Source organism: Rousettus aegyptiacus, unplaced genomic scaffold, assembly GCF_014176215.1.
Source record: "Rousettus aegyptiacus isolate mRouAeg1 unplaced genomic scaffold, mRouAeg1.p scaffold_m13_p_1, whole genome shotgun sequence".
Lineage (NCBI taxonomy): Eukaryota > Metazoa > Chordata > Mammalia > Chiroptera > Pteropodidae > Rousettus > Rousettus aegyptiacus.
In genome coordinates, this window is record NW_023416284.1 from 111,134,618 (window position 1) to 111,145,069 (window position 10,452).

A 10,452-nucleotide genomic window follows, 5' to 3' on the forward strand; every position below is an offset into this window, starting at 1 on the left:
AGAGAAAGAGAAATAGATTCTATCTCTACATGGAAAGAGCTGCAAACTACTAAGATTATTGTTTTGTTTTCAGTCTCCCACAACATTAGTATCAATTCATGGACTTGATTTTGTTGATGTAGTATAAGTCCCATATGAAAAGAGTATTTCCAAAGTATAATATCAACATGTTCTATAGAGAGAGATGAAATAAATACAAGATCCTGAAATGGCATGAGGCTCGGGTATTTTTTTTTGTTTGAATTTATAATTTAAAATATTGCTCAACATATTTTTAAAAAGATCAGTTGTTTGCCTTTTTGTCAGTTTCTAAGGTAAGAAAATTACTAAAAGGCCTAAATCACTGTGTATTAATCACATATGACAACTGAATGCCAAAAATTTTAACATCAAATCACTCCCCAAAATAGCTTTGTCCTTGTAAAGTTTAACTTCTATTGACTATCAAAGCAAAGAAAAGAAAAGAAAAAGAAAAGAAAAAAGGAGTAAAAAAGCAACTATGGGAAAAAAATTTTAGTCATAAATCTATTGAAGTTACCTAAGTTATTTGGAAGCTAATTATGACTGGTTGCAAAGCAAATGATGTGAGAACTGAATTGATGAAGACTAGTTACCTCCCACAAGCTAATGAAGCATGCTTTATACCAACAGTGCCATAGATTGAAAAATTAAACCTCTTGGAGAGAAAAAAGGAGCAGCCTAAGCTAAGATCAACATGCAAGGCCAAAGGAGTTCCCAAAGGCATTCTCTGCAATTAATAGTCTTTGCTTACTTTTCTGTGATTTCTATAATTCTGTAGAATATAGAATCCCTGAAATTTCCTCACCCTCCCCCCCAAAAAATAAATTAGAGACATCATAGTTTACCTTTGCCCCACAGAGTCAATGTAGGGCAGGAGTGCTGGAGTTCAAATGCATTTTTATTTCTCAGGTATTGGCACTTAATTTCAGTGCAGTGGTAGCTCCTCTTTTCTCTCTTGTTATCATGACCATGTAGGTGATTTTTCAACCAGGTCTTTTTTATATGTCCTTTCCACCATTAACTCATGTGTGTGTGTATATATTATAGTATATGTACATATACGTAGTGCCAGAATATACTATATTCTATATACTACATATATAGACGCGCATGCACACACACACACACACATACATATATGTAGTGCCAGAAACCACCCTAAGCAATTACTCTGTATTTACAACACTATGGGGTAGGTACTAAAATTATCCTCACTTATAAATGAGAAAACTTGAGATAAAAATAAATTGTTAAACTAGGAACACACTGCCAATTAATGATGCCATCTGGTTCCAGGGCCCTCATTTTTAATTACTTTGTAGTACTCTATCTCTATATGTAAAATAGTTTGACTCACTTGGGAGAGATGGAGAAAAATTAATATATTGTGCCTAATTCAACCATTGAGATAAAATACTTTCTGGAATAATTGAATATTAGTCTTAAAATAAGAAGATATCATCTTAGATCTCATCTCATCCACTTGTTCAAGACACTTCATACAAACATTTCAACTAATGCTATAATAATTATATAATTACATGAAAATCTATAGAAAAATACTAAGGTTTTATTACCATTTGTAAAATAGAGCATGCACTATAAATTGGAAGACAAGTCTAACTCTTGCATTAGTTGGTTGTGTTGAATAAATCACTTAAAATTCCATGTTATTTCCCCATTTATAAAATAAGAATAATTTTTTTAAGCTTATCCTCTAAAATTATCACAGGAATGTTAGAAAGAAAAATAATGTAAATGAGTGTTTGTGCTATAAATTCAAACTGGTAGCACTGCTACAAATAGAACTTGAAAATATTAAGTTCTATGTGATATGTAGGTCCTTTTAAGGGTCTCTCATATTCAAACAGGTATTGGTGTTGAGAAAAGTTGGTGGTTATTGAAATCATACATTGGCTGGGAGGCTATATGTTTTGTCCTATATGTTTCTTTCCTTTATTATTTTACATTAAATTTTCTGAAACTTTCACATGTGAGGAAACCAATCATAATAGTTTTTAAAAATATTTTAATACTATATATAAGGTGTATGTTTATATACATACCTATACATCCACACAGATACATGTTTTTCTCCTTTAGAATCATAGTGATTATTAGAATTAGAGGCATTTTGGAAGTTGATTTTATTCAAACCCCACATTTTGTGACCGACAGTAATGTTAATGTGTTGTCATTTAACCACAATTACCAAGTTGGGTATAGAACCAAGTCTCCTTGAATAGAATCCAGGGCATCTGCTGCTGTCTGTGGTAGTTACCTCTTCTGCCAGTGTTCTGACGTACTGTTTTCTTTCTTTGATCTTACTCTTTCTTTTCACTTCTTCCCACTTAGTTTATTCCTTTTTTCATTTTCAAATTTCCCCTTTCCCTTATTCTCATAATAACTTTCAGGTCAGAAAATTTAAAAATGCAATCAAAATTAGTTAAAGAAACCGAAATAATTTTCATTCTGTTCAGATTTTAGGCAAAAAGATACTTTTAATTTTACTGTATTTACTTAAATATGTAGTTACGATGAAAAGCTCAGGATAGGCTTCTTACACACATAGGAATTTCTATGCCCCTGAGCCAAACAGTGCTTTTCCCACGACAGACATTGCAAGTGCTCTAGCCCAAATATTTATTAAGTTTATATAGTGTGTGGAATCTGTGTGCCAGCTCCCAAGTAGTGGATTGCTTATGGAGATAGATTTGCCAGGAAACCATGGTCTTCCCAAAGGCCCTATGCTTTCCACATGACAACGAACAATAAGCCCCTTCCATATATCAAGCTGTGGCGAGAGGGGTTACTTTTTCGTTTAACCACACATAGCTCTCAGCTTTCTTTGAACCTGTCTGGATGACCAGATGTGATATGCTGTAACATCTAGATCACTTATAGAGATAATGAATACACTATATTTCTCTTAGGCTTGAAAGGAAGTTTTTATAGGAATTATACCAGGATAGAGGATATACCTTTTTTGGATTATTTTTCATATATTATTTTAAAAATAATTAGCACAGTGGCTTATGATATAAGTAATAGTTGATTTAATCAATAGTTTATTTTTGTATAGCTTCACTTTAAAATATAGCCATGACAGGCAGGGATGGGTGGAGAGTATGATTCAGGAATTGGATGGGTAAATATAGCCTCATTTGTCAAATTTCATGTTAGTACTATAGGCAGTCATTAAAACTAATAAGCTAATAAACTAATAAACTAAAACTAAAAGTATAGAACCAATAAAAGGAAATAAAGTACTTACCTAGTGAGTAATTTACTGAACTCATGCCTCTGGTGAGGGTTTTTTGGGTAGCTAGTTCTGGCTTTCCTGAATTACCCACAATTTGGTTCCATTACCAGTGACTGAATATTAAATTGGATGGAACAAGGTCCTTACCTGATAGGATAATTTTTCAGTTACTTTTGTATTTAGGTTTGTAAACAGGACTGGCTTCCATGATGGACACTGATAGAAAATCTACTTTTGAGCAAGACTTCTCAAGAAGGAAACTTTGCTTGTGGTTTGTGTATACTTTAGAAAGGGGAATGATATTAGCAGTGCTTCACAATTTCTTATGAAAATTTAATGGAACTTATGATATAAAATAAAATATTGGATGAACTTATGACAGGTGGTCTTTAATGACAGTTCAAGCTACAAGCAGCTTGTTCCAGAGACCATTTACCTAAGGCTTTTAAATTAAATTTTCTAAGTACCTTACATGTTCAACCCTACATTTAAAGCAAGTGGCATTCCACTTCAAGGAAATGAAACCACTTATGGTCGTAAAATAATACATTCAGATTGGCCTTTCGATAAAGGGTAAGTATACCAAAAATCTGAAGGGTATTACTGTAAATAAAATCTTTATTAAGAACTAAAGAGTGCAAATTGATCTTAAAGTTTGTCCTTTCTGGCACATGATAAAATACGATAATGATAATATTAAAATGCTTCCTAGGAAACAGAATCCTTGAAGTAATACAGAACTCTAGTCCTACAGACAAGAAATCGTGGCCCTATGCATTTCATGAGGATAGTCTGGTGCATAAAAGTGATGGGTTATCTGTTGTAGGACTCCAAATGAGACCCAGGGATGAAGGCCAAGGCTCAGCAGTTGACCATTAGGTTTATTTGTTCCTTGGTTAAAACATTGTCCTTAACTCTGTCAAGAACTCTTTGTTCACAGAAAGTTTGTACTCTAGTCTACATTTGTTGCCTGTAGGGTGTTTTGGCAAACAGGGCTGGTCCAAGGAAAACTGCTTAAGTTAGTAAAAGATGAAATTAGTATTCCTCTCTCAATACTAGTATTTCTCTCTGTATCTTTTTTTCCCCTCTTTTTAATCCACCTATCTTCCTACATACTCATACACACCAATATTCTCATCTTCCCTGTTCTCTCTTATGATGGAATTAATAGAAGACTAAGCAAACCTAAGGAGTTAGTGACTCAAAATGACATCCACTATTGCTTATTCATCCCAGGGATACTGGCCATTTAAAAGAGGAGGCAGTGCTTAAAAGAGACAACAACTAATGGTGATATACCCGTTTTGCGTATTGAGGAATTGAAATTGAGGGAAAACAAACCATTTATTCAAGATCACACAGGAAGTCTTTGCACCTAGATCCGGTTACCAACTAGGCTCCTGAGCCCTGAGCTCTATTATTTCCCCATCTCTGGCAGACAGGACGTAGAAAGATGAGGCATTCCTAGTCTCCGAAAGACCCATGCTTAATACCCCGAAATCCGCCTGCACAGGAGAGAGTCATACATCTGCCCCAGACCTCCTTTAGAAGCTTCCCTGCATGTTAACTCATGGCTTTTCATGCTGGCTTCTTAAATTTGCAGCAAGGCATCGTTGTCATAATTTTGACTTCTTCTCATTCTTAACATTTCATCTCATTCTCTCAGGTTTCCACTCACTTTGGGTGACCCAGGCCCCTTTCTGCACCTTTGGTTTATTTCCCACACCCACCTGGTCATGAGACTTGATAAGGTTTGAGGGTACTGCGAGGACAGAAACAGAGCATAGAATAGTCTTTAAATTAGTTGTTCATTCTTATCAATGAAATTAAACACTTTAGTATTCAAGTAGAAAGTATGATACATAAGAATTTAATAACTTCAGAATCTGTCTTTACCTGTTTTTCTCTATACACATGTTCAGCTAAGTCCAAGGCTTTAGTTATTTTGGGCAAGTCACAGTAACCTTTAGCAAAGGTTTCTCCCACTATAGGAGGAAATATAAAGTCTTCTGTAAAAGAAATAACCTTATAAAAATAACTCAAGGCATTATTTGCTTCTCTTATGTTTACTTATGAGTAAATATAAGTAATGTATTAGTCAGCGTTCTCTAGAAAAACTGAATCAATGGGATGTATATGATGCAGGACAGGGTAAATTTCCCTGAGTTGGTGGGGGGAGACCAAGCCCTGCATGGAGAGAGAAGAGGGTCCTTTAGCGGAGAGTGTAGAAAGAATTCAACACGTATGCCAAAGTTAGAGTCAAAAGGAAAGTTTCTTAGACAAGGGGTAACACTCCACAGAGTGTGGTTTCCTTTCAGAGGCAGAGAGTGAGAGGGACCCAGAGAGATATAGCAAGACAGTATGTGTGTGTGTGGGGGGGGGGGGGGCGGGGGCAGGTGTTCAGGGAATTCAGTTTTTTTTTTTTTCTTATTTATTTTTATTTATTTTTAAAATTATTTTTTATGGTGACATTGGTTAATGAAATCAGATAAGTTTCAGCTATACATTTTAACAGTAAGGCATATATATATTTACACTGTATGTTTACCTCCCATAGATAGATTTCTTTCTGTCACTACATATTTGCCCCTTTTACCCCATCTACCTCCCCCCAATCTCCTCCCCTTTACCCTCTGGTAACCTCTAGTCTGTTGTCTATGTCCATGAGTCTCTTTGTTTTTGTCCTGTTCATTTGTTGCTTTTAGGTTTATATCCCACATATAAGTAATATCATGTGATTTTGAACTTTTTCTGTCTGGCTTATTTCGTTTAGCATGATTATCTCGAGGTCCATCCATGTTGTCACAAATGGCAGTGTTTTATCTCTTCTTATGGCTGAGAAATATTCCATTGTATATATGTACCACAGCTTCTTTATCCAATCATCTATGGTAGGACACGTTGGTTGCTTCCATGTCCTGGCCTTTGTGAATAATGCTGCTGTGAACATGGGTATGCAAATATCTTTTCAGATACGAATTTTTAAGTCTTTGGGGAATTCAGTTTATATATCAGTTTCTAGTTCCTGTGAGTTATTGTTTAAAAGACTTTGTTAACCCATTTCCTTTGCTATGGACATACAGTAAGGATGTAGAAGGATTTGTAATGTGAAAAGGTAAGAATATGTAGAAAAGCCTGCTGGCAATTCCTAGCCTTTATCCATAGGTTCCTCATGGTTTTAGCCACAGGGAATGACTCTTGGTTCCTATTTCCCCTTCACAGGTTTGGAGAATGGGCTGTTAGTAATCCCTCAGGAATCTTCTTTTGTTCTGAAGGTGTCCTTCTGGCTTGGCTGCAGGGCTGATCAGCAACACTGCAGTCTCTGATTGAGGCTTGATTAACATTTTAATACTCTTGTCCCCTCCCTACATTATATATATACAATCTCTTTCATAGAGAGTTTGATTGTAAGGAGTTGGCTCCTATGATTATGCAGGCTGACAAGTTCAAAGATCTGCAGGTTGTTAGCAAGCTGGAAACCCAGGATAGCTGATGGTTTAGTTCCAGTCTGAGTCAGAAGGCAAGGCCTATGAACCAGCAGAGCTAACTGTATAAGTTCCAGTCAAAGGACAGCAGGCTGGAGAGTCAGGAAGAGCTGATGTTTCAGTTTGGGTACAAAGACAGGAAAAGATTTATATTCCAGTCAAGACAGCCATGCTGGAGGAGTTACCTTTTCCTTGTGGGAGGATCAGCCTTTTGCTCTGTTGAGGCCTGTAACTGATTGGGGTCCATCCACATTAGGAAAGCAATCTGCTTTACTCAGATCTACCAATTCAAATGTTAATTTTATTCAAAAAAAACTCACAGAAACACTCAGAATAATGTTTGACTAAATATATGGGCACCCTGTGGCCCAGACAAGTTCACACATAAAATGAACCATCACAAATAATTTTTCTAAATATGAGTAACGTTTCTTTGTTTCTGTGGTCAGCCATTTCCTATATCTATACAAAGGATGTGCATTTATCTTAGTTACCCAGGATGGTAGACTTGGTAATTCTTGTTTTCCTGACTTAATAATGTCTCTTATTTCTTGTAAAGGTCTAGGCGACATGAACATCCTACTTATTCAGGAGTTTGCCAGGTTTAAGCTATATTTTACAATACTTAGTTTAAAATAATTTTCTTATTTTCCTTTCCAAGTGAGTCTACCAATATATATCTTCTGTTATATTTGCAGTTTTGCCTTCACTCTTCCTTGAATCTGTCCTTCCCGCCCATTCTTCTGTGATTGTGGACTTTCTTTCTCCTTTCTCATCCTGTGTGTGCCTACCCATATTAATCAGCGTCCATGAGTATTAGTGGGCTTCCAACGGATTGGTTTCTTCCATGTCTATTAATACGTCATAATTTCTCACATTCAGTCTGTGCTAAAAAAGTTTGAGAAAGTGAGATTAGCAGGTATATGACTATTAACCAGATTTTCAAAATGTTTAATGCCAATTTTATAGCTTTGCTTATATAGAAGAGCATTCACACTTGTCTATTGTGTTAGTAGCTAAGCTGATTAGTGCACAGAGCTAATGAAACCAACAGTATTGTCTCCCTTCCTAACACTGTCCATTGTCTTAGCCTTATCTCTAGTCAGGACCTGCATCTGCAGCCCTCCCTCTCATCAACCAATGGAGATGCTACATTGTTGGTTAAGGAGGACTTGGGTCAGAAAGAGGATCAGCTTCTTTCCTGCTACAAGCAAAACAATTCTGGGCCTGCACTGGGGGAGGCAGGTGGGGCTCAGCAGGACAATCTTCTTATGTTAAGGTCAGCAAGTTATTAAATATTTTCCATAGGGAGGTGATTGGATTAAACAATTAGTGAATGTAAAGTACTTTAAACTGCTAATTATTATGCCTTGTGGGTCTGCTTTGCAGATGATCTGCAGTCAGTGAATCTATCACAAGGCATGGGGCTCAGGATGCTATTCTCTCACTTATCTCCACTCCCCAGGAGTGTTTATAATTATATCATGGATGGGTTTTGGTATTTTACAGCATTTACAAATGTAATCTACCACTGTGACTTCTCAAACTTTGGTACCTAAGAAAAACAGGGCAAGATAGCTAAGGAAAGCTTTTAAGGAGAAAAGGAAGATTATTAATACTAGATTAGGAAACCACACTATTAATCATGTATCACCATACCAACGTAAGAACTATGAGCTTGTGATGTATAGGAAAAAACCTTAGGAATAAGGCTCAACTACTGATAAGTCTGTTATGGGCTGCTTGTTCCAAACATTTAATTTAATCTCCTGTTGTAGCATGGAGATTTGAAAGGTAGAGAACCAATTATTCTGGTCCCTGTAAAATCAGGCTCTTCCCCATTAAAGAATTATAGCCAGCTCTAGAGATGATTTAAGAAGCTATCTGACTTGTACAGTATGTAAAACTGAGTAACCTGTAGTCAATCATGTCAGTTTGGTTTTCAAAGGATTTTAAATAATGTATCTTTGTTAATGAGTTTGCTGTGTTTAGTAGTCTCACCTTTACTATGCAAACCACAAGGGAACCTAATAAAATTTAAATATATAGCAATCACTCAAAAGTTAGTATGGAATTAATTAAATACACGTGACACTATTACTTTTAAGTAAAGTATTTGTAGGAGAGAGGAGAATGAAATTAAAAGTAAGATATAGGGCATAGAAACCCCAAATGTTATGGCCTACATATGCGGGGGCAGGATGAAGTGATGATGTTAAGATAAAGGAGAATGAAATATTTCAAAATACTTATTTAAGGTAGATAACTAATCACTTGAAGAGAAGAAGATTTCTGGAAACAACCTTCATTTATATTCCCTAAGTCTTTCATTGCTCTACCTCTCTCTCATGTATGATTTGAAAAAGAAATAAAAAAGATGGATAAGATAGTGATTGGTAATGACTTTGTATATCTGCGCTAGCCCTAGATGGAGGAAAACTCTGATTCAGTGTGTAACATTTGAAGAGATGGACTCTCTGGAGGCTTCTTGGAGGGAGAGAGGACGGAAGGGAGGGAGGGAGTAGGGTGTGGGGAGGGCACTTAATTACCTTTCTGCATCTTAGCTAGAGAAAAGAGAGCAATATCACAACTTTCTCAGGCCATTAGGTAGGAGGGCCAAAATAGGGCTGGAAGTGACATCTGGGGGTGGCTCTGAGTGGCAGCATATGCAGTGGTCGAAAACACGGAGTGAATCCAGACTGCCTCAGGTCATGAGCCTAACTGTCTCAGGTACTAGCTGTATGTCATTAGGTAGATAATTTAATCTCCCTGGGCCTCAGTTTATAGGTCTGTAAAATGTTGGTAATATTAGATTGCTATGAAAATTAAAGTGGCTAGAACAATACACAGGACATTATAAGAACTATATAAATGTTCGTTATGTAAAGTAATATTAAAATTTCTGTCATTAATAAAATGAAATTACAGTTATTAAATAAAAATATAAAAATTACTGTTATTAAAGACCATGAAAGATATGCAAAATTAAGTTTCTCATTCATATCTGAGAACAAATTTGTTGTGATTAACTATTATCCAATGAATTATTTCCTAGTTAACGTTTTAAAAAGACCGGAAAGAGAACCAAACATCTGAATTCAAAAAGAGACTCTGACATTGGTATATTCCAGATGGAACTGTTCCTCTTTTCCTACAAGCCCACTTTTTCTCCCACGGGCCTTTTTTCCATCGCTAGGACCAATTGTGACTTTTCCCTCTCTCTTCCTGAATTCAGCCCTTGCCAGGTGGAGCTAAGGGGCCACACGAGGACCCTCGTGTATATTATTTCACTTGGGCTTCATAATAACCTTCCATTCCAGATCTCAACTACCCAAACCATCCAATATTTCGCTGCTGGATTAATTTTTTTAAAGTAGCATTCCTTATGATTCTATTTATCCCCTGCTTGGCAACCTTCATGGCTCCTCATTATTTAATGAAATAAAGTTAATCTTTCTTTGTGGGATGCTCTAGACTTTTTGTAATGTGATCTCAACCTAATTTCCTGGCTTTGTTACGTATTTGTCGATCCAACCGACCTAAGCCAAATTCATTTCCTACTCTACCCATTGTTCATGCTCCTTTTTTCTCTCCTCATCTTCCTAACCTCCACCACCAATTATAAACTTGCCTTTTCTGAAGTTTTTGCTCCTGTTGTGATTTTCCTTTAAACTATTGTATACA